The sequence below is a fragment of the Ochlerotatus camptorhynchus genome, unplaced genomic scaffold (genome assembly GCF_037179485.1).
Source record: "Ochlerotatus camptorhynchus isolate MF236.1 unplaced genomic scaffold, CSIRO-AGI_Acam_v1.1 ptg000033l, whole genome shotgun sequence".
Classification (NCBI taxonomy): domain Eukaryota; kingdom Metazoa; phylum Arthropoda; class Insecta; order Diptera; family Culicidae; genus Ochlerotatus; species Ochlerotatus camptorhynchus.
Window position 1 is genome coordinate 2,499,359 of NW_027040524.1, and position 24,856 is coordinate 2,524,214.

Sequence of the window (24,856 nt, forward strand, 5' to 3'; positions counted from 1 at the left end):
TATGTGAGAGTCGTCTCGTTCCTTTTCCGTAAAAGTTACGAACCCAGCGACTCCTTACCCTCAACTTACATTCATTCGTGCAATTGTTCGTCGGTATCGTATCGTTCTCCTTTTGGATGTTACCACTAGCTGCATACAGCGAGGTACCGTTGCTTGCGGATGGAGTTTTAGTCGGTATTCCTGTTTTCTCAATTAAATTATTCCTGAAATGAAATATTCTTTCCCAAAGATGGCGCTATTTCCTTGGTAGGAATCGTTTAAATTCAGTATGGGATTTGAGAGAATATTAATTATTTGCGATAATTACAAGCAGTAATCAAGAATTCACGTGGCCAAGTATGTATAGAATTAAAAAATTAAAAATTACTTTACTGTAAAATAAATAAAATAGACATCCCCATAGACATTGCTTTCAACCTTACTACCAAGAGAGAAAGCTGCTTTGTCTCTCACACAATTCTCTCTCAATCTCTCGTGAGCTCAATCTCTCAACATGCCATGTATTTTGATCACATACGATTTGTGATTTCCCTCGCACAGACTTCAGAATAGAGTACCTGGCTGGCATGGAAAATCGTTTGCATTCATTTCGTGCATTCAATTACATTCATTTGCCTCTAACTTTTTTCTTCAACAGCATTCCGCAAAATTATGTATAGAGCTTTTGTAGGTTTTGTTATTAGCTACAACTTTTGTAAGCAAGTCAAATCCGTATCTCTTATGCATGACGAAGCAGAGCGAACAGAAGTCACTACTGTTTTTCAGTGAATGTATTTTACATTCACTGAAAAACAGTAACAAGTTCTGCCCGCTCTAGTTCGTGATGCATAAGAGATGCAGATTTGAGTTATGAGCAAATACTTGTAGCTAATAACAAAACCTACAAAAGCTCTTTACATTATTTGCGGAATGCTGTTGATTAAAAAAGTTAGAGGCAAATAAATGTAAATGAATGTATGAAATGAATGCAAATGATTTTCCATGCCTGGTACCTGGTATTGACAAAGTTGGTACCCTTATTTATGCATCCAAAGTCCCTCCTTTTAATCATACTCGGCACAAAACATACTTTCTAAGCGGTACCATACATGCACTGCAGTGTCAGGTACTCTATTTTGTAGTCTGTGAAAGGGATTTTAGGATTGTTGACTGCACTGTCCTCTGTTAAGAACTAACGGAAAGCAGTTTATGCGTTATTTTCTGATAGGTGTCGCCACCGAGGCTCTGCATTTTCGAAACTGTAAAATGAACTCGTGTTTTTTTCTCTCATACATACGTGTTCGACGCTTCATTTCTATAACGCCTAGCTAGACTATCAGCAAGAAATGATAGTGAAAAAGAAGCACGCTTAGAAGGAAACGCTAGCTGTGGAACTTCTCGTCGTTGCTTCGCTCATCGCTTTCAATGTAACTAACGTCGATTTTCTAGTTAAACGAAACCTCATTATGGCTTTCAATCCCCTTTCACGAACACTCTATCACCGATCTTTCAATTTGTTTAAAATGCGTTATGTCTCGTTTTTGATCATTTTTTTTAGATAAATATATGGATGGAAGATAAATTAAAAATATTACGTGTAATCTTCACGTGTTTTCACGTGAGAAATGCTTTAAATCTGTTATTTCATTTTCCGTCATATACGTCATGAAACCTCTGTTGATGTGTTTCATGAAAGAGAAAACTATCAAAGTCGAGCGCTCTTTCGCTCATCCGTTTCACCGAAGCTTGAAAGGAAGACCATTGGAGCGACGGGAGAAAGAGAGACAAGCGATTGAACATTTGTTTGTGCACGCCGACTGAGGTTCTAGAATGCTGCGAAGCTGTTCGACTTTAACAGAAAAAGAAAGCCAGCAGTCTCTTCGTCGCATCGATTTGGTCGATTGAAGCTGATATTGTGACGCCCTGGTCGCCACAAACAACAGTAGTGACATCTGATGGCCAATAAGTGCCGAAACCTGCTACCTTATATTTGGTAGTAAGAATACTGACCGCAAATGGTATATTTATTACAAAAAAATCAGGGGCCACATTATGCAGCCAAGACGGAACAACTTTTTCATATATGCGTTCATTCGAAAAAAAAAAAGCTTAGTTTCGATTTCCCCAAAGAAACCAAAGGTATCAAGGAATTCATAAAAAAAAGAAGATCCATCCGCAAACAACGGTACCTTTCTGTACATACCTTCAGCTTCTGTCTTCGGTGGCTTGTTCCCAAACAGAAACTTAGCTGACTGACTGCAGCGATAGAAAATGGTTGGAATTTTTCTTCCCGAGTCGGGCCCACCCATCGCATTCATATGTAGTGATATAGATACATTGGGGGTTGTACTGTGGTGTAGTCAGGGTAAAATTAATAGATTTTCAACGTCCTGCAAACGGAAAGCGACAATATTTACCTACATCACTTTATGTAATGCGATTTGATCTAATCTAACACCATCAGTGTTAGGACGAGATTTCAGGTGGTAACATTAACTATTCTTAAGTTCCGTTAGTTTCAATCATCTTTGTCAACTTTCTAACGCCCAATTCCACCTATGAATTCCAATAGTTTACTCAGGGATGCCAGATTTATTATTTCATTCATCTGCATAGTCATAGTCAAATCCATATAATGTTGAAGTTTAGCACTTACTTAATTTCTCACTTTAATAAAGTTTTAAAAAAGCTACTTAATTTGAGTAAGTTCAAGATCTAAAAATATGCAATGTCTTGTAGTTTCGTATTCCATGTGCCAAGGTCAAGATATTGAAAATTTTCAAAGTGCCTGAATTAAGGAAAACATTATATGATTTATTTCAAGTTCGTAATTAACTTTATGAAAGATTAGAGATCTTCATTGCAGTCCCATTAACTTCACAACAATTGTAGGAACTTTGCAGAAGTTCTGAGGAATGAAAGGAAATGCTGAGAATTTTAGTAAAGCTCCATAAACAAATTACGATAACATAAGGGAAGTTAACACACTATAATTATGGGGAGCTTACTGGAAGCTTTAAGATCCTCAAATCGGTTCTTTTAACATCCGAAAATTTTCAGGAACTTTTATCAAGCTCATAGAATTTTAGAGCACATCACAGGTGTTAAGCGAACTTGAGAAATATAGAAACCTTGAGGGGTATTGTGCATTTTTTTAAGAAGTGCTAAGCACCTCAGAAGTCCAAAGAATTTCAGTGAAATTTATCTTCAATATAATTGAGAGTTTTAGCGAATCTTCGAGAACATCAAGACAGAACAAAGAATCCAAGGGCAGTTCAAATAATTTCAAGAAAATTATAGAAACTTCAAGGAAGTTCCGGGAACTTCAGCAAAGCTCCGATACAACTTCTGGAATGTGATAAAAATTATATGAACATCCAGAAAACATTATATCATATATCATGGATATCATGGAGATATCAAGAACTTTAAAAAATGCGAAAATTTAGCTAATTTGGTTAGAGAATATCAACGAAGTTCCATTAATTTAAAAAAAAATATGAGAACTTTTAGCAAGCAGCGATAAATATCTTCTAGAAACTCCATAGAACTTAAAATTTAAATAGTTTCATTCAGTTTCACCGAAATTCCGAGTAGTTCACGGACGATCAGATAGCTTCAGAATAATCCCATTGACTTAAGCAAATTTGCAGCGATTTGTAACAATTCCTTTTGTTACGCCCGCTCAGCCTACAATAACTCTAACCACACTCTGGGTCGGCTTCTTTCCGCCGAGGTTTGCGAAATTAGAGGAAAAACCACAAGACAATTAATTTGATAACTGACGGCGATTTATTAAATGTTTGCCTTAACAGTCCCTAACAGCCCTATCTCTTCTTATATGTAACTACTCACGGTTTCTTTTTGTGTGTGTGGTGTCAGTGTCGGGCCCGTCGATGAACACTCGCTGGTTGGTTCCGCAACGGATTGCACGATGTCTCCGTGCATAGTCGAATCCTTGGTCTCCTTCCTTGCCGTTCGCACCAATCGTGTCGATTGCCCCGATTGAGCCGATCTGGCCTCCCCGATATCTGGTGATGATCGTTCATGGCAATCGTGCCGACTGCCCCGATTCCTCCGTGTGCGTCGATAACGCTGATGGTACGGATCACACTGGTCTCGTTCTCTTGGATTCGCAGGTTTAGAGTCTCGCTTCGTCCTCTTATGTCAGCTTACCGTTTTTTTATGGCAGTGACGACTCTGGTGGTTTCGTAGAACCTTTCCACCGCCAACTTTTTCTTCGTGAGCTAAGGTGTGGGTGCTTTCCTGGTGCTCAAGCAAGTGACCGAGCCAATATATTTGCAATCCTCAGGAACGGGCGAATATGCCTTTTTCTGTGGTTGTTGTAGGTAGCATCCAAACATTAGGCAGTACTGCTACCAAAAATACCAACGTTTAGAGGTGTATTGTGGGTGGGTCGTGTTGTTGAGGCTGCGTACAAAACCTTCACAGCGTGTTGCGTTTTTTTTTTTATTTTGTCGTTAGCCGTCTTTTGCCTCCTAGATTAATTGTGCATGATACCTAGTTTAATTTTTTTGTTTGCATGAATTTTATTATTTATATAGCTTTTATATTTATTATTTTAGTTTGAATTAAGTCCCTATCTAGCTAGTTAAGGTTTTATTTATGATTTTTCCTCTATACACATAAACAAATCCCCATTTGGGGTAAGGATACTATGGACTGAGTGAACGAACGGAGTGACTTGTCACAGACTTACAAGGAATTCCGTATATAGGGGAAATGGATGTAATGTCGGCCTAAGTGTCCCTAATTTAGGCCCATACATAAATTCAGCAATCGACTAAATTTTCAATAGCAACCAAAAGTATCGATTGATACCGTCCCAATGAGGCATTCATCTAGATACAATTGATAAATATCAGATTTTTAGCGATGGGCCCAATCTTAGATCCATAGGCCAACATTAGAGCCATTTCCCCTATATCAGAAAATTTGCTGGATTATTAAATAAATTTAGAGAACTTCAGGTAAGCATAGTTCAGGGAAAATAAGTGAGCGTTTTTAATGGTTAGAATACTTAAGGAAAATTGTAGAAACCTCAAGGCAAATCAATTAATTTTTGGTAAAATTGCAGGTTCTTAAAATATATGGGCTGTCTATAGAACTTTAAAGAAATTCAATAATCGTTTAGGTAGTGTTAATAACACCAGGAAAGTCTAGACTAATGAAGAAGTTTTAAATTAGTGTCGATAATTTAATGAAAGTTTCATGAACTTCAGAAAAATCATGAGAACTTCAGTGGAAATCATAAAACTATGTTAATTATTTCGTTCTAATTCCATGAAAACTGCGAGAGCACAAAAGTTCCATAAATTTAGAATAACTTCGAAAACTTCACAGAAGGACAGTGGTCTTCAGAAACATTTCGAAAACTTTATATAAATCTATGGAGCTTAGGAGGAGATCCGCGAACTTCAGGAATGTTTATGAACATTAGCAAAATGCGAGAGCATTTGCAAGAAGTTGAGTAAGCTTCGAAAATTGGAGGAATTTCAGGGAGAGGTCAGCCATTAGTTTCAGAAAATTAGTGGGAAATTTAAAGCAGTTTCCAGATTTTCATATAACTTCAGAGACGTTAAAAATTTAATTGAGGTCTTCCCATGAGTTTAGAAGTTCACTGAAGCTTAAACATTTTAAGGACGGTACAATTAAATTCAGCGCAGTACAACAAGCTTCATGAGAACTGCAAAAACGGTCTGAGCAGTTTTGATAATTTCAGAAAAGAACAGAGAACCTCAGAGCAGTTCCGTTAACAAAAGAGAAGTCACATAAAGTTTATAGAATTTAGAGAACTTCAGCGAACTGATAAACCTTTAGAAGCGATTCATGGTCGTTAGAAAAGTTAATGAAACTTTAGGAAGTCCTATAAAGTTCAGGGAAGTTCAAGAATTTGATGAGAAGTATTGTGTGCATCCGGCTACAAAACTACAAAAGAACTCTAAGGCAGATTCATTAACTTTAGGAAAAAATTGGGAATTTCTCAGAATAGTCCATTCCATATTCAATGGAAATTTCGATGAAGCTTTCCTCCGAACTAAATTTTGTTTTAGTTTTCCTCGAAATTACCTTGAAATTCTCCGCAATAAGACACCCTTTGGAAAGATTATCAGAATATTCATTGAATTCATTTCAGATTTCCTTATGAATCTCACTCTTTCCCTTGGAATTCTGCTTACATTGAATGTCTCCTAAGAATTCATATGCATTTATACTCACAAATTCCTTAGATTTCTTCTCATAATTTGTTTGGCAAACTCTCCTTAATTTATTTTCCGTATTCCTTTGAAGATGTTCTGGAGTTATTCTCAGATTTAATTGTGATCCGTCTTTTAGTATTAAAAACATTCCAAGGACTTATTTTTACGAACTTGTTTTCTCCCACAAACTTTATGAAATTATCCTCAGAATGCCCTTGGAATTTTCTTTTCTTTTCTTTATTTAACGTCGGTCTCTGTTCCACAATCTAGTGCCAATCACCGACGGACATCGTTTGCCATCCATTGACGGCAATCGAATGTGCAGGAAGGCAGCTTCCACACCTGCGTAGGATATCGCACCCATTCAACACACATGGGCCGGGACCAACGCCTTTACTTCCCTTCCGAAGAAAGACGTGACCAGAGATTTGTATGCCTCAGAAAAATCCCACCGACCTCGACTGGGATTGAAGCCAGACCCATTGGATGTTAGAAAGCAGTCACGCTTACCACTACACCACCGGCGCAGGAGTTGTGCTCCTCAGAAATTCCTAAGAGTTTTCTCTAAAATTTACTTTTAATTCAATTCAGGGTCACTTTTTAGTCACTATTTTTACAACTGTAAGTCACCATTTAGCCACACATCTCTACAACCCTAAAATCACTTTTTTGACAGCAGTGATGGCTACCAGCCCTGCAATTAAAGTATATATAATCCGTGCCAAAAATGAGCAGAAGATTCCTCTCATTCGAACAGTACTGCGACTGTCGTAAACGTAGGAAACGCCAGAGTTAGATGACCACCCTGAGATTAAAGTACAATTTCACCAAAACTGTATAATACTTGGCATGATATTGAGATGTAGATTAAAGGTTCAACAATATTAAATCAAAATTTTTACCATATTTGTCGATCATAAACTGAAATCAAATGATGATATCAATTTGATGTTGACTGTCTCAACGTGCCATGTGTTTTGATTACACACGGTGTAAGATTTTCCTATCACAGACTTCAACATTGTGTACTGGCACTGGAAATCATTTTAGGGAAGCCTGATGTGCTGAATGGTGAATATTAAAAAAAAACTCAATTCATTATAATTAATAATTTATAATTTATGTTGCTGCTGAATCTACTCCAGAATTATTATGTTCAACGAGTAACATTAAGGTGAAAGTTAATGCTTTTCCGTTGATACTGATTCCACACCCGTTCAAACCATACCCAAATTCGAAATGCACCAATACCAACAAGCATTGAAAATTAGAAAAAAAATGAGAAGTATTAACATTTTGAACATATTCGTAAACACAATATTATTGCAAAGTTATAATAATTCTACTACTGAAATGACAACTTCAATTCCAAGATTCCAAGCTCAGGGTAGTCCTACTAATGCTCAAGGAAGTCTTGCCGTAGTTCAGGGAAGGCCTGCCAAACTTCAGCGAAGTCCTGATGAAGTTCAGGGAAGCCTTGCCGAAGTTCAGGAAAGTATTGCTGAAGTTCAGGGAAGTTCTGCGGAAATTCAGAGAAGTTCTGTTGAAGTTCAGGGAAGTTCTGCCGATGTTCAGGGAAGTTTTTCCGAAGTTCAGCGAAGCCTTGCCGAAGTTCAGGGAAGGCTTGCTAAACTTCAGCGAAATCCTGGTGAAGATCAGGGAAGCCCTGCCGAAGTTCAAGGAAGCCTTGCCGAAGTTCAGGGAAGCCTTGCCGAAGTTCAGGAAAGTATTGCCGATGTTCAGGGAAGTTACAACTTGATAAATATGAAGATCAAATTGGTTAAAAAAAATATTTTATTGATCAATGGCAAAGGTGGATGATTTCTACAATGTTTGAAGATATAGTTCAACTTATCTAGTTATCTTTAAAGACCCATATATAACAGAATACCTTAATCAAATAGGAAATTGAGGAACCTTTTGATTTGAAAAATATTTCATTTAGCAATGGCAAAGGTGGGTGATTTCAAAAATAGTTCCATTTATCTTTAAAAATATTCAGATATATTAGAAAACCTCCATCAAATAGGCTGAAACATTCACAGAGTATCCTTCAATTAGCTTACACATACACACACTTGGAGTTCTTGCGATAACGCATATATGACATTTCTGAATAGCAATTATCAATTTCAATTATCAATAAAAATATTTATCGCAAAATATTTCGAATATACCACTAGATATCTTACAATATACATCAATTATTGCGAATGAAAAACGTCACGCGCGATCTTGATCCTGCTGACGGTGCTGATGGATTTTCTGGGGGTTATTCCGAGAGTCGAAGTGACTTTTGTCACTAGTGAAGTGAGAAAAGTCACGTCTTGGTGACGTGACTCTCTGTGCAAATCAAATGGAGAGTCACGTCACCACGACGTAACTTTTCTCACTTCACTAGTGACAAAAGTCACTTCGACTCTCGGAATAACCCCCTCTTGCTAATTCATTCATGGATCGCCCCGTCGTGTGGCTTTTTTTCGATTCTCTGTTTTGTGCGAGGGTTCCAAATCACATTGTTCTTCAGCTTCTTGGAGCATGCTTACGCACAGATACATGCAAAAGCCAGTTGATTGCTTAAGAAAATGAAATCTAATGCTTGGAATTGCGTTACAAAAAAATGGTTTGCATTGAAATAATGCATTTTACAGGTATGTTGTCTTCGGAGGAAATGTTCTAAACAATATTTTAAAACGATCTACAGGAGTGAAATATGACCTTTCATACGAAATTCTTGTGTAATTGATGAGCAAAGGTAGCGATCACTATGATTGTGGTCCAAAAATTGTACTTAGAAAATGGTTTACTGCAAATTTAAACAATAAATTAATCTTGTAAAAATTGCTAGAGATAGCAATTTTAGTTCTTTAATTTTGCACCTAAGAGTGTTTTCGATTAAGCGCTGCGTTATCTTGTAAAAAAAAATCGATGAAGTGAGTCATTCTAAACCGATCCACTTTCATCTTAGGGATGCTCCCGGATTCTTCCTCCTCTCGGACCCGTAAAGCTCTTCGGATATTTTTTCTCTCGATTCTTCACGAATCAGCTCTGGAGCTGAAGCCGAGAATAGCAAGGGGAACGACCCTATCTAAGATGCAGGAGATATTTTGTTTTGCTGTGGCTAGCTGCGCGTAGGCTGAGTAGATAGAAAGAAGATTTATCACGATTTTGAAGATTTCCTGCAAGATGATGTGCGATGCAAGTAGATGCGAGAAATGAAAGAAGATTTTTTGAAGATTTATTCGTCAGTGTGAGATTTTTTGAGCATCTAGAATTGAGATTTATATGTGTCACCCCCCTCGGAGAATAGTGAGAGCAATTCAAGCTGAACATTGCATTAGGTCCTTAGTAACATTGATCGATTCTCTTCATCGACTTTCTCTTTCGTTAATAACTTGGGTACAGAACCGTTCCTTTTCGCGTTTGTCATATTAGAAGGTAGATAATAGCTTCTTTCATCGATCTGTGTGCTGGAAATAGGTGAGAATTTCTTGACATGGCCGTGAGGATGTATAGAGCAAGTCGACGAAGAGAATCTGTCAATTTTACTTAGGACCTAATCCTTGAACTAACATCATAAATGTAATATGTATGTAGACTGGATTGTATGGCAAGAGAAAAGGCGTAACATCGTGAGACACGATAACAATCATATCATCGTGTATGATATAGGTTTAGTTCTCTCGCAGATTTTGTTTTTGCTTTTAATGATATGTTGTTGGCACATTTTGCGCGCATTTTGGTTTACGCGGTGGTTGTCCAGTTTATTGCGTTAGTGGCGTTTTCAATTGAAAAGTAGAGCCATGTTGAAAACTACGAATTTATTGGGTTAGACTACTTTTACGATGTTATGTAGTTTTAAGCTTATATAGCTGTAGTGGGGTCACCAACACCACTTATTCCTTTTCCGATTTTGAATTTGTTTCACATTGAAAGAGCTTTTCAAAAGAATTGGCTCTTCTTAGTGAGCTGGACGTTTCTGAACCGCTCAGCCACAGTGATGGAATTCTCACCAAAATATCATTTTCGCTTGCGATACGTTTTCTCTTGGGAACTTTCCCTCACTAGTTTCACACTCCAATATTTCCTGAGCGAACTTTCTGGGATGAGAGAATGAGATATCGCGAACTTTTTTAACTCGAATCACCAACGTGAGGGATACGAAAAATATCAGATCATTTTTTCTCTCTATCTCTTTACACCACATTCGTTCTTGAAAATTGCACTGCACATTTCACAAGGGAAAGATTATAGACAGAAAGCTATCCCGAGTAAATCAATACAATCTCTAAAGACTGATAAGTCTGGTACCTGGCTGTCTACTGGCGCCTGTTGTTTAAAGTAGCCGTTATCAGGATGATGTGAAAAGTTTTGTGCAACTGATTCATTGGTGCATTGGTTTCTGGCAAAAAAATGAATGAATCAGCACAAGTGTCAACGCGACATTAACGAGGAACGGGGAGGGTAGTGTAAGATTTTGTGACTAGCAATTTTTATATTAAAACCGTTCCTCAGGATAGGGGGTTGCGGAAGGAGGAGCGCCTAATGTATCCTCATTTTCACGAAATACAGTTAATGCATGGCTCCTCTCATCACTAGTGTTCGTAATATCGTTCCTGTAAGCTCTTATGCAATAATTATATGCAGGGGGATGGTTGGGAATATAGGTGGTGGTGAACTTTTTCACTGTGCTATTACCAGTGCTGTAAATTCTCAAAATCATTTGAACATTTTTGATGAAAATTAGAAAAGTAGCTATTCGCTATCAAAGGGGACCTCCTCCGAATGGGTGATATCAGTTGCTTAGTCATTTGACGAAGGCATGGATCATTCTCATTTGAGAAACGCTATATATCATTCGATTGAGTGTAACCTACACACAAACGGAGCTCTGGTCGACATTCCGGCGAAAAAGCTAAGCCAACCCGACACCAACCTGACTTCTATCAAACCCCAACCCGATGTTGACCCGACATTGACCCGACATAAACCCAAAATTGACCCGACATTAACACGACATTGGGTCGACATCGACCTTAAATTAGCCTTACATTGATCCGACATCGGGTCGACTTGTCTGTTCGGGACCATTTTCCTGGATTTCTTCCATACTCCACTGTCGTATATCAAATGATACTGAGTGACTCAATTGACAGTGACAATGAGCTTCGAATGAGAAAGGGGCTCTTCAAATTATGGTCATGTGAGAATTCGTTTACACAATTCTGTGAATGGTTGTAGTGGTTCATCTTCAATCGAATGATATGAAAATTTACAGCACTGGTTACAAGTATCTATTATTAGCTGGTTGCATTGAGAACTAAAACTATAAATAAATCCGGAAAACTTTTAAAATTAGGGCGTGTGTGTGTAAACACACACTTAATTCGCCGATTTCTCGTGAATTTAAGTTCAATCTAAAAAACTAACAACACAGACAGGTAGAGGAATGATTCATTTGGTATAGTATAGTTCGCTAGATTGTGCTTTGATTCGTGAGAAATCGCTGAATGACGTGTTTGTTTACAAAAGCAATTACGCCCAAATCTCAAAGTTCTCTGGAAATGGTATTTAATGTGAAGGATGCGAAAAATATCGGAGAACGAGAAGAAAACAAACAGACACTCTCGCATGATCATCGCCTACCTTTACTCGCTGGAAAAAAAAGAACAAAGCTGAGGGGATATTTGGTTGGTTCGAATCACGAGTACGTGTGAAATGATGTGAGATGGAGAGACGAAAGATCTTTCGCGATACGAAATGAAAATTTCTCTCGCTCTATGCTTTCATGAACTTTTTATCATCTCTCGTTCGCGAACTTTTTGTGAGAAGTTCCTTTGGGATTTATCTCTGCAATGAGCTGTGATAGAACTTTTTTTGAAAATGATTTTTCCAACACTGCTCAGCCAGATGAGCAGTGTTGCCAACCTACTGCAGACCTAACATGCTTGTTCAGTTTACTTTTATCTATGCTTGGTCATTCATGTTAGCGTTTAATTTAAGTGTTCTTAGTGAATAAAAGTGTTTATTCGTTATTCGGTAGAAATAAATCTTTTTAAATCGCAGAGAGTTATATTTGAGATACTTTGATGTGAATCAAATAATGTACGTTTAAATTATAAGAAGTTGTTATAAAGTATGTGTTTCACACATAAAAGTTATCGGTTTCGCTTTTAGAAAGTCACAATCAGTGATTTTCTGATTCGTGAGCGCTCACTCTGAGTGAACTCGCTGATTGTGACACTCCGAAAGCAAAATTGACAGGTCTTATGAGACAAACACATAATTTACTACTTCTTATAACTTACAACTAACTAGAAAATCAAATGATTTCATAATTCTGAAAAATATTTTTTACAGCAAATAAGTAGAAGCAACCTTGTCTCTGATCTTCCCTGAAGCTCTCAAAACTTCTCGAAAGTTGCTAGAGATAGCAATTTTAGTTCTTTAATTTTGCACCTAAGAGTTTTTTCGATTGAGCGCTGCGTTATTTTGTAAAAATCTATGGAAGTTTAAACCAATCCACTTTCACCTTAATTAACGAAGATGATTAAGTTGGTTTTATTATAAAATATGTGAAAATTCCTGAGAAGGTTATCTAGCGTACTTCAATAAATTCTATATTTTTAATAGATTGCTTGATTAAAGAATTTTAATAAATTCCAGGTTTTCAGGTAAACTATAATTCTCTGAAGATTCCAGGATTTTTTTTCTGGTTGCCTAACTGAAAACGTAAACCCTGCCACATAGGAGATATAAATATTGTCGCATCTTCATTTATTTTCCGCCACGTCTGCCACAAAAGACTCGTAGTGGCGCAATGTTCTCCTTTCTGCTTCGCCGAGAGAGTTCCGTCTGTGGTCTGAGCTCTGAGCTCTGAGCCTGGCATTCCCGCTAGGCTCCTTGAATTTCAATTTCTTCCCGTTACGGTTCGGTTGAAACAAAGTAGCTGTCCTGTAGGATGTGGAAAAGATGTGTGAGTTATTAGCACGTCTCATCGTCTTCTGGCAACACCTGCTGTTAATGGGCCTTCGTCCTGCCATTAGTCTTCCCATCCCGGCTTGTTGAAGGGTTGTCTTTCTTGGCTGACTTTAAGAGGGCTTCATGTGCAAATGAAAATGTCCGTCTCCCTAATTTGTAGCAACTTTTCCGTGGAGCAAAGTTCACAGCTCCTCAACACCTTGTTCGAACCGACATGTGGTGGATGGAAAACCCTTTCCGGTTGAATTTCCGCTTCGTCAAGAAACACCGGAAGAGCAGCCGAAGAAAAATTTCCTCCCATAAATTATACTCACTTTCAACTTGCTGTGGAGCGTAGTCTGTGAAGATTTGCACCGGCACATGCAGGACGTGACTTGGCAAACCGACAAAATGGTTCATTTATTTCCGGTGCTGGATTAGGGAAAGCCGCTCCTAAAAGGCGTGTCGGTGAAAAATTGTATTTTGGATGTTGCAATAGTCCTAGGACAGAGGTAGACAAATTTGCTAAATGATGCGTTAGAGCAATTTGAGGTATAGAATAAAAACAAAAAAAAACGGTTTTAGTACAGTCACACTGGCGGTGATGGATCGCTCTTTTGGTGTTTTTTCATTGCTTTCGCGAGTGCTCTCAAGTGTACCCTTAATGAACAAACAGTGTGAACGTCGTTCTGCGGTACAGAAATTTTTAATTTTGATAGGGAATTTAATAACACTAAATTATCTGTTTTAAGATGAGTTAACTGCAAATTCAATTGGTATTCTATATTACAAAGTAATGAAACAGTCCCACAAGAGCGATCCATCCCTGTACACTGGTACTCGTTTTCTATGATGGTGTTGGAGGAAGCGTCAACTTGTTCCTTGCATCAGAGAAAAGACACCATTTTCCCAGCAGATGGATGGAACGATGGGAACGAGTTGACGAGTTTTCACAGTTTTTGTTTAACCTTGTTTCGCAATCGCTTTGCACTGTGACAATGAAAGGTATGTTGCTCGTAACATTGTATGACTCCATATAGTAGTGATACAAGTAGTGGCCTAGGAAGAAGTGAGGCGTTAATCTATTTATTGTTCGTCTTCTCAGTTCCCATCGAAATGGGTGTCGAATGACGGTGGAAACTACTATCGTATGGAGTTTTGCGTTTCACTCCTTGTGTTCTTGTGAAAAGGAAAACCTGGCATGAGTAATTTGATATTATTATTTGAAAAACTTGAACCTAAGGCTGAACACTGAAATGAAAAATGAAAGCTGGCGTAAAACTATCGCAAATGAGCCTATTAATCCAATAGATTTGAAAAATGCAGTGCAAGTTCATGGAACTTAAATATAAGCATTAAATGAGCTAACCAGCTAAAAGAGTAACAAATTATCTCAACAATTTAAAAAATTCAACACTCTAATTTCGTCCTATCAAATTGAAAAACCATTGAATTCACTATGGCCTACGGATGACAATAAAAATGGAATGGAAAAACGCCACGCCAGATGACGAATCGGAAAGCTTGACCTTCTCCGATTTGCATATAACTTTGCAAATTGTGTGTTATGGGCGATCGTTCATATTTTTACAAAAATTATGTCATTTTGAATGTTGTTTTTTTTTTTAATGGCGCTTTTCAAATTTTTCTATAAATTGTAGCACGAAAACGTCGCTTCTGATCAAAATGACGTCTGACACGAATTAGTAAACAAAACTAAATTATTGTGTAATTGTGAGTAAAATTCAAAAAAAGTGTTAAAAACTCACATATCTCAAGAAGTATACGTTAAATTTTCTTTTTCAAACAAAAGCTCATAGAAAATGCAAAATTTTAGAATTTAATATTATAAATTATAGAGATTGAAGTTTTTTTTTGGTATTAATATTTTCTTAACTCTTTTTAATTTTTAATTTAAATGGTAAAGTATAAAATGTCGTGTATTTTTTCCATGATTATTTTACATTTCCAAAAAAAAATCTCAGGCGTCATTTACATCAGAAGTGACGTTTTAAAGGGTGTCCACGATGAAATTGCCACACTATGAAATTGCTCTAACTTTTTAACCGTTGGGTAGAATGTAATGAAAATTTGGGTGGATTTAGTTCATAGTGCATTATTTACATCCTGCAAGTTTTAAAGTCCTGTGATCAAAACTCGCGGAAATGGAGTCGAAAGAACAGCTCGTGCGTGATAAAATCTTGCGCATTCATCACGAGAACAAGGATCTCTCGCATCGTTCCATCGCTAAAACGTTGGGAATCGCGAATTCCACGGTGTCGCGAGTGATTAAGCGGTTCGAGGAACGGTTGACCACCGATCGGAAGCCCAGAAGTGAAGGAAAAAGTATTCCGTACAACACCAAAAATCACAACCGCGTTGTTGGGCCCTTTAACCGAAATCCGAACGCCTCCGTTAGGGATGTGGCTAAGAAGCTGCACCTAAGCCGAAGTTTTGTCCAGAAGGCCAAAACTAAGGCTGGGCTTCGAACGTTCAAGGTACAAAAGGCCCCTAATCGCGACGAGAAGCAGAACAAGTCCGCCAAAACCCGTGCCAGGAAGTTGTACCTCAACATGCTGACGAAAGTTGAATGCTGCATCATGGACGACGAAACATATGTGAAGGCCGACTTCAAACAGATCCCCGGCAACCTGTTTTTCACGGCCAAGGATAAGTTCAGCGTTCCGGAGCATGTCCGCACTCAGAAGATGTCCAAATTTGCGAAGAAATTCCTGGTTTGGCAAGCCATCTGCACGTGCGGGAAGCGGAGTGCACCTTTCGTGACCCAGGACACGATGAACGGACAGGTGTACATAAAAGAGTGCCTCCAGAAGCGGCTGCTTCCTCTCCTGAAGGCCCACAACGTCCCAACAATCTTCTGGCCGGATTTGGCCTCATGCCACTACTCCAAGGACGTGCTGAAGTGGTATGCGGACAATAAGGTCAATTTCGTGCCGAAAATGTTCAACCCTCCCAACACTCCGGAGCTCCGCCCCATCGAGAAGTACTGGGCGATTATGAAGCAGCACCTTCTTAAACGACCTGAGGTAGTGAAGACAGTCGAGGAACTGAAGAAAGTATGGGTTTACATGCAAAAAACGGTTGATTCACAGGTTGTGCAGAATCTTATGGCCGGGGTTAAGGCCAAGGTGCGGGCATTTGCGTATGGACTGTAAATAAAATACGAGTAAAATGGTAAAATGAAGTTTAATAGTTATTTCTCAATCCCTGAAAATTTGATGGCAATCGGATGAAAACTCGAATTTTGCGAATCAATTTTGTGTGTGGCAATTTCATCGTGGACACCCTTTAGTGCTACAATTTATTGAAAAATGACAAAGACGCCATTTTGAAGAAAAAAAATGCAAGGCTGAAAATGGCTGAACTTTTGCAAAAATGTAAATGATTGCCCATTTCAAACAATTATGCAAATTTTCATGCAAATCGGAGAAGGTCTAGTCCAAAATTTTCCAATTATCTTATTTGGCTAGAACTTTACAGTTGTTGCCAAAATTTCAGTTATAAGTTTAAAGTTCTTTAAGGAAGCAAAGTGAACTTCGGGTCAGTTCTGAAAACGTAAACTTTAGGTAGATTTCTAGAACCTTAGGGCAGTTTCATTCATTTCAGGAGAATATCGGGAACGTACAAAAAGTTCCGAGATTCACAAAAATTGTTGAAACATTGAAGCTCTGAGGAATTTATGGAAATGCTGATCATTTTAAGGACGTTTCATAAACAAACATATCAAAATTTTTGGGATATTTTAAAAACGTAAGGGAAGCTAAAAGAATTAAAAAAAAACTTCAGCAATTTTTCTGAGAACTTCAGGAATATTCAGAGAATTTTAGGGAAATAAAAAGAAATTTGAGGGGTGCATAGAGAACTTAAAAAAAAGTGGATAATTCAAAGGAGCTCCATGTACCTCAGAAAAGCTAGGTCTAGAGGTCAGGGCTGAACTTAATTATTACAGCTCAAATAATATTTTTCGAAATTATGAAACTATGAGATATTATAATAATAATTTGTATATTCACGATAAAAGTAGAGGAGGTAAAGTTTGTGTATGACACATCACATCTGTCAATTTCGCTTACAGAGTGTCATGATTAGCTATTAGCTATAACGAATAGTACACACTCATGACGATTACTCATTACAGCTTAGACAGTTAATTGTGACCCTCTGAAAGTAAAATTGACTGATTTTATGTCCTGTACACAAACTTTACCTCCGCTTCATGCACCTTACATATAAAAATTATTATTATAATATCTCATAGTTTCATAACTTCGAAAAGTAAAATTTTTTTTTCACAGGTTCTGCAACTACCCTTATCAAATTCTACGTCAGTTAGGCATGTTTTCAAAGGGCAGTTCAATAAATTTCAAGGCAATTGCATGAACTATAAAGAAGTTCTGGGAAACTCTGGTAATTTGCGAAGATTTGAAAGTTTTATTCATATTTTGGATAGAAACATGAACATTAGGAAATTGTGAGCAGATTTCAAGGGACTTTCGTGATTTTCATGCTAGTTTCAAGAACTTCCAAAAATCCAGTCAAATCCTTCTGAAAACTTTGGAGTTTTTGTTTTCATTATATTCAGAGAAGTTCAGAGGAGCAGCCCCATTTTAAGGAATATTGCAGGAAGTTTCATGTAGTTCCAAGGAATTATGATGTATTCCTAGAAACCTCATGGATTTCCAAAGAATTAAAAGGAAGAATTAGAATTTTTAGGTGAAGCTCCACGAGCTTTGTAAAAGTTTACATAACTTAAGTAGAAATTACGAGAACTTCAAGGAATATCAAAGAACTTAATGGCAATTAAATTAACTTCAATAAAACTACGGGGATTTTTAAAATATGTTAATAATTTCAGGGAAGTCTAGAGAACTTAAGGAAAGTTAAGATATCTTTCTGGTAGTTGCAATTAGCACATCAAACAGGAACTCAGTATTGGAGAAATTTAAAAATGATTATGGATGTGTTTCGATAATTTGAGGGCGGTTTCAGGCGGCTTCAGGAAAATGATTTGTTTTCCGTTGATCTTGTTTTCCGTACTGAGTACCAATGCTACCGACGCCAGGGACACAGCTCTTAAACCCTACCTATCGACCCATCAACTCATGAACCAAGGACTAACGGCTTTACTAACGGCGTAATCAGAGGTGTTATGCCTCAGAAAATCTCGGTGGCACCGACTGGGATTGAACCCAGGCCCTTTGGTGTGAGAGACAATCACGCTAACCATTACACCATCGGTGTTCAGTAAAATGTAGAGAACTTAAACTTAAACGAAAATCTTAGGTCGACACTTATAATTTTGTATTAATTTCAGATAACTTGCGGGAAAATTCAAAGAACTCAAGGGAAGTTAAAAAATTCAGACAAACATCAGGAAAGATCAGAAAACTTCTGAGAACTTCAGGAAAATGCTTAAACATTTTAAAAGAAGTTGCATAAGGTTCAGGGCTTTTTTGAGAATTGAGAGAACGTCACGGGCGATCATTGCAAATCTATTAATTTCAAAAATAAGCAGGAAATTTTATGAAGATTTCAGATTTTCAGCAACTTCAGGGAACTTCGGGGATATTTAAAAAGCTTCATTTTTTGGGAACTTCATAGAAGTTTTGAGAACTCAGAAGAACGAGAATTTAAAGAACTTTGGAGAAGTTTTGAGATCTTCAGGGAAGATCAGAGACAAGGTTTCTTCTACGTATTTGCTATAAAAATACTTTTCAGAATTATGAAATCATGTAATCTTCTAGTTAGTTGCAAGTTACAAGAAGTTGCAAAGTATGTGTTAGTCTCATAAGACCTATGAATTTCGCTTGCAGAGTGTCACAATCAGCGATCTCATAATTCATGAGCGTTCACTCAGAGTGAGCGCTCACGAATCAGAAAATCGCTGATTGTTGCTCAGTCACTTTTATGTGTGAAACACATACTTTATAATCACTTCTTGTAATTTAAATTTACATTGTTTGATTCACTGTCAAGAAATTCCCGGCTATTTTTAGCACACGTATCGATGAAAGAAGCTATTATCTACCTTCTAAAGGGCGAACACGAAATTATTGCGACACCGAAAATGTCATGCCAATTTTCTTATAATGTTTATAATCAAACCAAAATTTTAGGTTTTATACATATATTTACTTCAAAAATCAAAACAAAAGTTAATCGATGGAGCCTTGAGTGTAAAATTGAACGCATTTTCGCTTGATGCCCTCCATCAAAGTCTTTACAGTGTCATCCGGTACCAGTTTCTCAGTTTTTTTTTCCATTTTCTTAACATGTCCTTCTCGTCTTTGACTGTCTTCTTGCTCTTCCGAAGTTCCCGCTTCATTATTGCCCAGTACTGCTCCACCGGGCGCAGCTCCGGACAGTTTGGCGGATTCATGTCCTTTGGAACAAAATGGACAGAATTGGCCTCATACCACTCCAGGACACTTTTAGAATAGTGGCATGATGCCAAATCTGGCCAAAATAGCGGAGCTTTGTCGTGCTGCTGCAAGAACGGCAAAAGGCGCTTCTCGAGGCACTCAGATTTGTAGATCTCGTCATTTACTGTGCCCTTGGTCACGAAAGGCTCACTCCTCAGTCCGAAAGAGCAGATGGCCTGCCAAATGAGATATTTGGAGGCGAACTTCGACATTTTCTTCTTCTTAAATTTGTCGTCCACATCGAACTTGCTCTTGCCGGTGAAAAACTCCAACCCCGAAATTTGCTTAAAATCGGCTTTTAGATACGTTTCGTCGTCCATCACACAGCAGCCATATTTTGTCAGCATCTTCTCGTAGAGCTTCCGTGCCCGAGTTTTAGCCGTCGATTGTTGCCGCTCATCGCGGTTTGGGAAGCTCTGTACCTTGTATGTATGTAGTCCAGCTCTCTTCTTTGCATTCTGGACGTAGCTCTGCGACATGCAGATCTTTTTAGCCAAATCATGGCTTGAGACGTTGGGATTTGCTTTAATCATCCGCTTCACCTTTCCCTCCGTCTTTTTGTTCTCCGGTCCCGGTTTTCTTCCAGCTCCTTTGCCGTGGTCCAACGTCAACCGCTCCTGGAACCGCTTCAACACTCTGGAGACGGTTGAATGGTGAATGTTCAAAATTTTTCCCAACTGCCGGTGTGACAGGTCAGGAAATTCCAGGTGTTTGGAAAGAATTTGTTCTCTCAACTCGCGTTGGTTCACCTCCATTTTCGTTAAATCGAAAAACACGACTTCGAGTTTGACAGCATGTACACAATACACATCAATGGGAAAGTGTGCAAAATTTGATTGATTTTTACCCAATGGTAAAAAAGTTATGCCCTGTTGAATGTGTCGCAATAATTTCGTGTTCGTCCTTTAATATGACAAACACGAAAAGGAACGGTTCTGTGCCTAAGTTATTAACGAAAGAGAAAGTCGATGAAGAGAATCGTTCAATGTTACTTAGGACCTAATGCAATGTTCATCTTGAATTGTTCTCGGCTTCAGCTCCAGAGCTGATTCGTGTAGAATCGAGAGAGAAAATATCCGAAGAGCTGGACTTGTCCGAGAGAAGGACGGATCCTAGAGCATCCCTAAGGTGAAAGTGGATCGGTTAAGAATTACTCATTTCATCGATTTTTTTCAAAATAAAACACCGCTTAATCGAAAAGAAAACAGTTCTGTGAAAATTGTAGAAATAAAACTGCCATCTCTAGCACTTTTTACAAGATTGATTTATTGTTTAAATTGTCTAAAAATACATTTATCTTGTACAATTAGTATGAATTTAAATATTTAGTATGAAAGGTCATATTTGACTTCCGTAGATCATTTCATTTACGTTCATTATTTATTTCTAATTTCAATAGTCGAGTCATACTACAGTTTTATATTTAGAAAGATCAAACATGTTATCAAAGACATACAATTGAAACCCATTCGCCATCTTGGATCCACCTTTGTGAAAATAAACCAACCTTCAAAAATTGAAATGGCAGGACTTCCCTGAACTTCGGCAGGACTTTCCTGAACTTCGGCAGGACTTCCCCGACCTTCGGCAGGCCTTCCCTGAAAGTCATGAGGACTTCCCTGATTTCCAAGAATTTAAATGACAGGACTTCCCTGAACTTCAGCAGGACTTCCCTGAGTTTCGTAAGGACTTTCATGAACTTCGGCAGGACGTCCCTGAACTTCGCCAGGACTTCCCTGAAGTTCGACAGGCCTTCCCTGAACTACGGTAAGACTTCCAAGAACTTCAGTAGAACTTCCCTGTCCTTCGGCAGGCCTTCCCTGAACTTGGAATCTTGGAATTGAAACTGTCATTTCAATAGTAGAATTATTATAATGATACAATAACATTGTATTTACGAATATGGTCAAAATTTCAATTCTTCCCATTTTGCAAATTTGTAATGCTTGTTGGCATTGGTGCATTTTGAATTTGGGTCTGATTCGAACGGATGTGGAGTTAATATCAACGGAAAAGCATTAACTTTCACCTTAACAGCTTCCAGTGAATCGACCCGAATGATTCGGATCCGGAACTAAACCGTGAGTCGGTGAGCTGCATTTCTCTTTTCGGTTATTTGCTTTTGTGCGGATCTTCTGCACCCCCAGAGAATGATGTGAGAGCATATATCGGTCATTCCAGCTCAAGTGGGTACACCAGATTATTTGGTTGTGGAATAATCCCTTCTGAAAGATGAAAATTTTAAAATTCTCGGAAATCCAGGGTTGTAGCCCAGAAGGATCTAGGCACTTTAGAGCAAAATCCAAAAAGGCGTTTGTTCAGAATGCCAAAATATTTTGGCCAAGTTTGGCTCAAATCGGTGACATCGACCACAACTTTTTTAAATTCTGTACCCACTTGAGCTGGAATGACCGTTATGCCGGAGAAATATCATCAGCAATAAGACCCTGGGACGTAAATACATTGGATAATATCAGTATAAATTTAACATCGTGTAAAACATGCAGGGCATCCCGGGGTAAGACGGCCACTATAAGCTTGTTGTTAAAACCACTACGTTACCCAAAACTTTAATGGCCCTTCGCTCATTTTCAACTTCTATTCAATTTTCATACTGCCGTACTCTAACGGAACTATCCACCTACCCTCTTCTAAAGATCATTCTCTAGCTAATAAATCATCACACTAAAGCTTCATGTTAGCATTTCCAACCAACTCTGAAAATCGTTAACTTCGCGTATGAAGTAACATAAAAAACACTTTGAATGTAACAACTCAAGGCGGGAGTAGCCGTCAACAATGCTGATGATGGTACAGCACGCAACAACCACCCTACTGCTTTCTCTCTGAGATGATCACGTTGGTCATGACGAGAGGAGCAACACAATAGTTGGGTAAAGAAGAACTGCATTATAACACACCATCGACTGGAAATGCTCTCGCAAACGTGGGGCTTTAGGTAGTGATGAAAACGTCGCTAGAACTATTCCACAGCCGCAGTCAGTTTATGAGCAACAGGAGGGACGCACATTTTTGCCTGTGGACTTGGAGACATACTTCAAGTCCCCGCGTACATCGTACGGGCTAGGCAAAAATGTGCGTCCATCTTGTAAACTGTCGCTTTAATGGCCCTTCGCTCATTTTCAACTTCTATTCAATTTTCATACTGCCGTACTCTAACGGAACTATCCACCTACCCTCTTCCAAAGATCATTCTCTAGCTAATAAATCATCACACTAAAGCTTCATGTTAGCATTTCCAACCAACACCCAAAACTGTATATCCGTATTTCCGCGATAAATTTAGTGATTATTGATCTCTAGAGTACTTTCCCTAATTACATTGATTTTCAGAAAATTTCCTTTTCATTTGATGATGTTTTATCACGAATCAAGAACAGACTAAATAATGAAAGAAAAAAAATCATGTGAGGTGAAGTTGGCCTCCCCTAGGGGTAAGACGGTCTCATGGAATATATAATGATCCTGACCGAATAAAGGGTTACTGTCTTGGGCAAAATTGCACAATAGGTCAAGGCGGATAGAGAACAGTAGTATGGATTTTTCTCACTATGTGGCGCTAATATCTTGAGATCTTTACTATTTAGAATGTTCCCATCTTCGGGAAAGTATTTGTGATCAATGTTTTCAAATTTGTGGGTAAGTTAGTTCAGAATTCTAAGTCTACGTGTGGATTTCACGTAGATGGTGAGGATTTCAAGATATAGCCTATAGATACAGAAAGTTCACATGTACTCTAGCGCCGCGTAGTGAAGGAATTCCTAATTTACTGGTACACCATCACCATTTGGAAAGCCATGATCATCTTACTTATAATGCCGGAAACAGAAGCTTCTTAGAAGTTCTGAACTTAGTGTTATGAATTGACTACTTTCACGGATGTTCCGGGTTTTCTGGATTTGCCGGGGCCTCCATATCATACTGATAACAGATCTACAAATGTGTTCTAAAAAAGCCTGATATAGGGGAAAAGGCTCTTATGTTGGCCTATGGATCTAAGATTGGGCCCATCGCTAAAAATCTGCTATTTATCAATTTTATCTAGATGAACGCGTCATTGGGACGGTACTAATGGATATTTTTGGTTGCTATTGAAAATTTAGTCGATTGCTGAATTTATATTTGGGACCAAATTAGGGGCATTTATGCCGACATTACATCCATTTCCCCTGCTTCAAATCTCCGCGTACATCGTACGGGTTAGGCAAAGAAGTGTGCGTTTGACTTTGTACTGTCGCATTAATGGCCCTTCGCTCATTTTCAACTTTTATTCAATTTTCATACTGCTGTACTTTAACGGAACTATCTACCTACCCTCTTCTAAGACCATTCTCTAGCTAATAAATTATGACACGATAGCATTTCCAACCAACAACGAAATATTGTTATTAATGCATTCAGTTTCAACCAACCAATTGTAACAGCTTCTGCAATATCTCATAATTTAATGAATACTGTATGTTTTTCACTATTAGTACATCGAACAGACATGTGTTTTCCTTATAGTAACTTTAATTTTTCATGATTAACTATAAATTAAAAATTCCGTAAACAAAAATTAACAAATACAGGCCTTCGTCATGCGCAATGTTTGCTTTCGTTGTTTATTTTGACGCTTCACTTGTTGAGCGTAATTTCATTTGAATAGCTTGTTTAACCAGGGCTTAAGCAATCGTCACGTCTGTGATAGCTTGTTATGATATCCTAAACAATGCGTAAAGTGCAAATCGAAACATTGAAAGTCGCCTGATAGTGGAACTTAATGAAGGCCTAAGTACTTTTTCGTAGTTTTTAATGTTAGTATTTGAAAGATCGTCGGTTTCAGTGGCTTGCTTACTGAGTAGATAATCGTGGTCCCAGGTCCTTTCATATTAAAAAGATTTATGGTAAAATCGCTGGTTCATCCTGTATTTTCCGAAACTTGTCGTCGTCGTTGGTGCCTTGTTTGAATAGTTACAACAAGTCAAGTAACGGTTTGATGTGATATGAGGGTCTCGGTGGCCTTAGAGCGACCGTTTTTGCTTACTGAGCCAAACATCATGAGTCTAATTTCAGGCCCATTCACAGTCATGATTCGTCAATCGTTTTATATTAACTACACGGTAATAATAGCAACTCAATGATTAAAAAGGAGGTCTTTTGCCTAGTGGTAAACTTTTTTGCTTACTTAGCAGAGGACCTTCTTCGCATTATATGATCCACATCAATACAGTTCATCGTTTAGCAAAACGA

General features: G+C 38.1%; 1 long non-coding RNA gene across 2 annotated transcripts in view; it reads left to right on the forward strand.

The window, feature by feature from the left end:
- The window catches only part of LOC135709373 (uncharacterized), a 178,393-nt gene that overhangs the window by 145,342 nt on the left and 8,195 nt on the right, over window positions 1–24,856 (forward strand). The window lies entirely within an intron of this gene.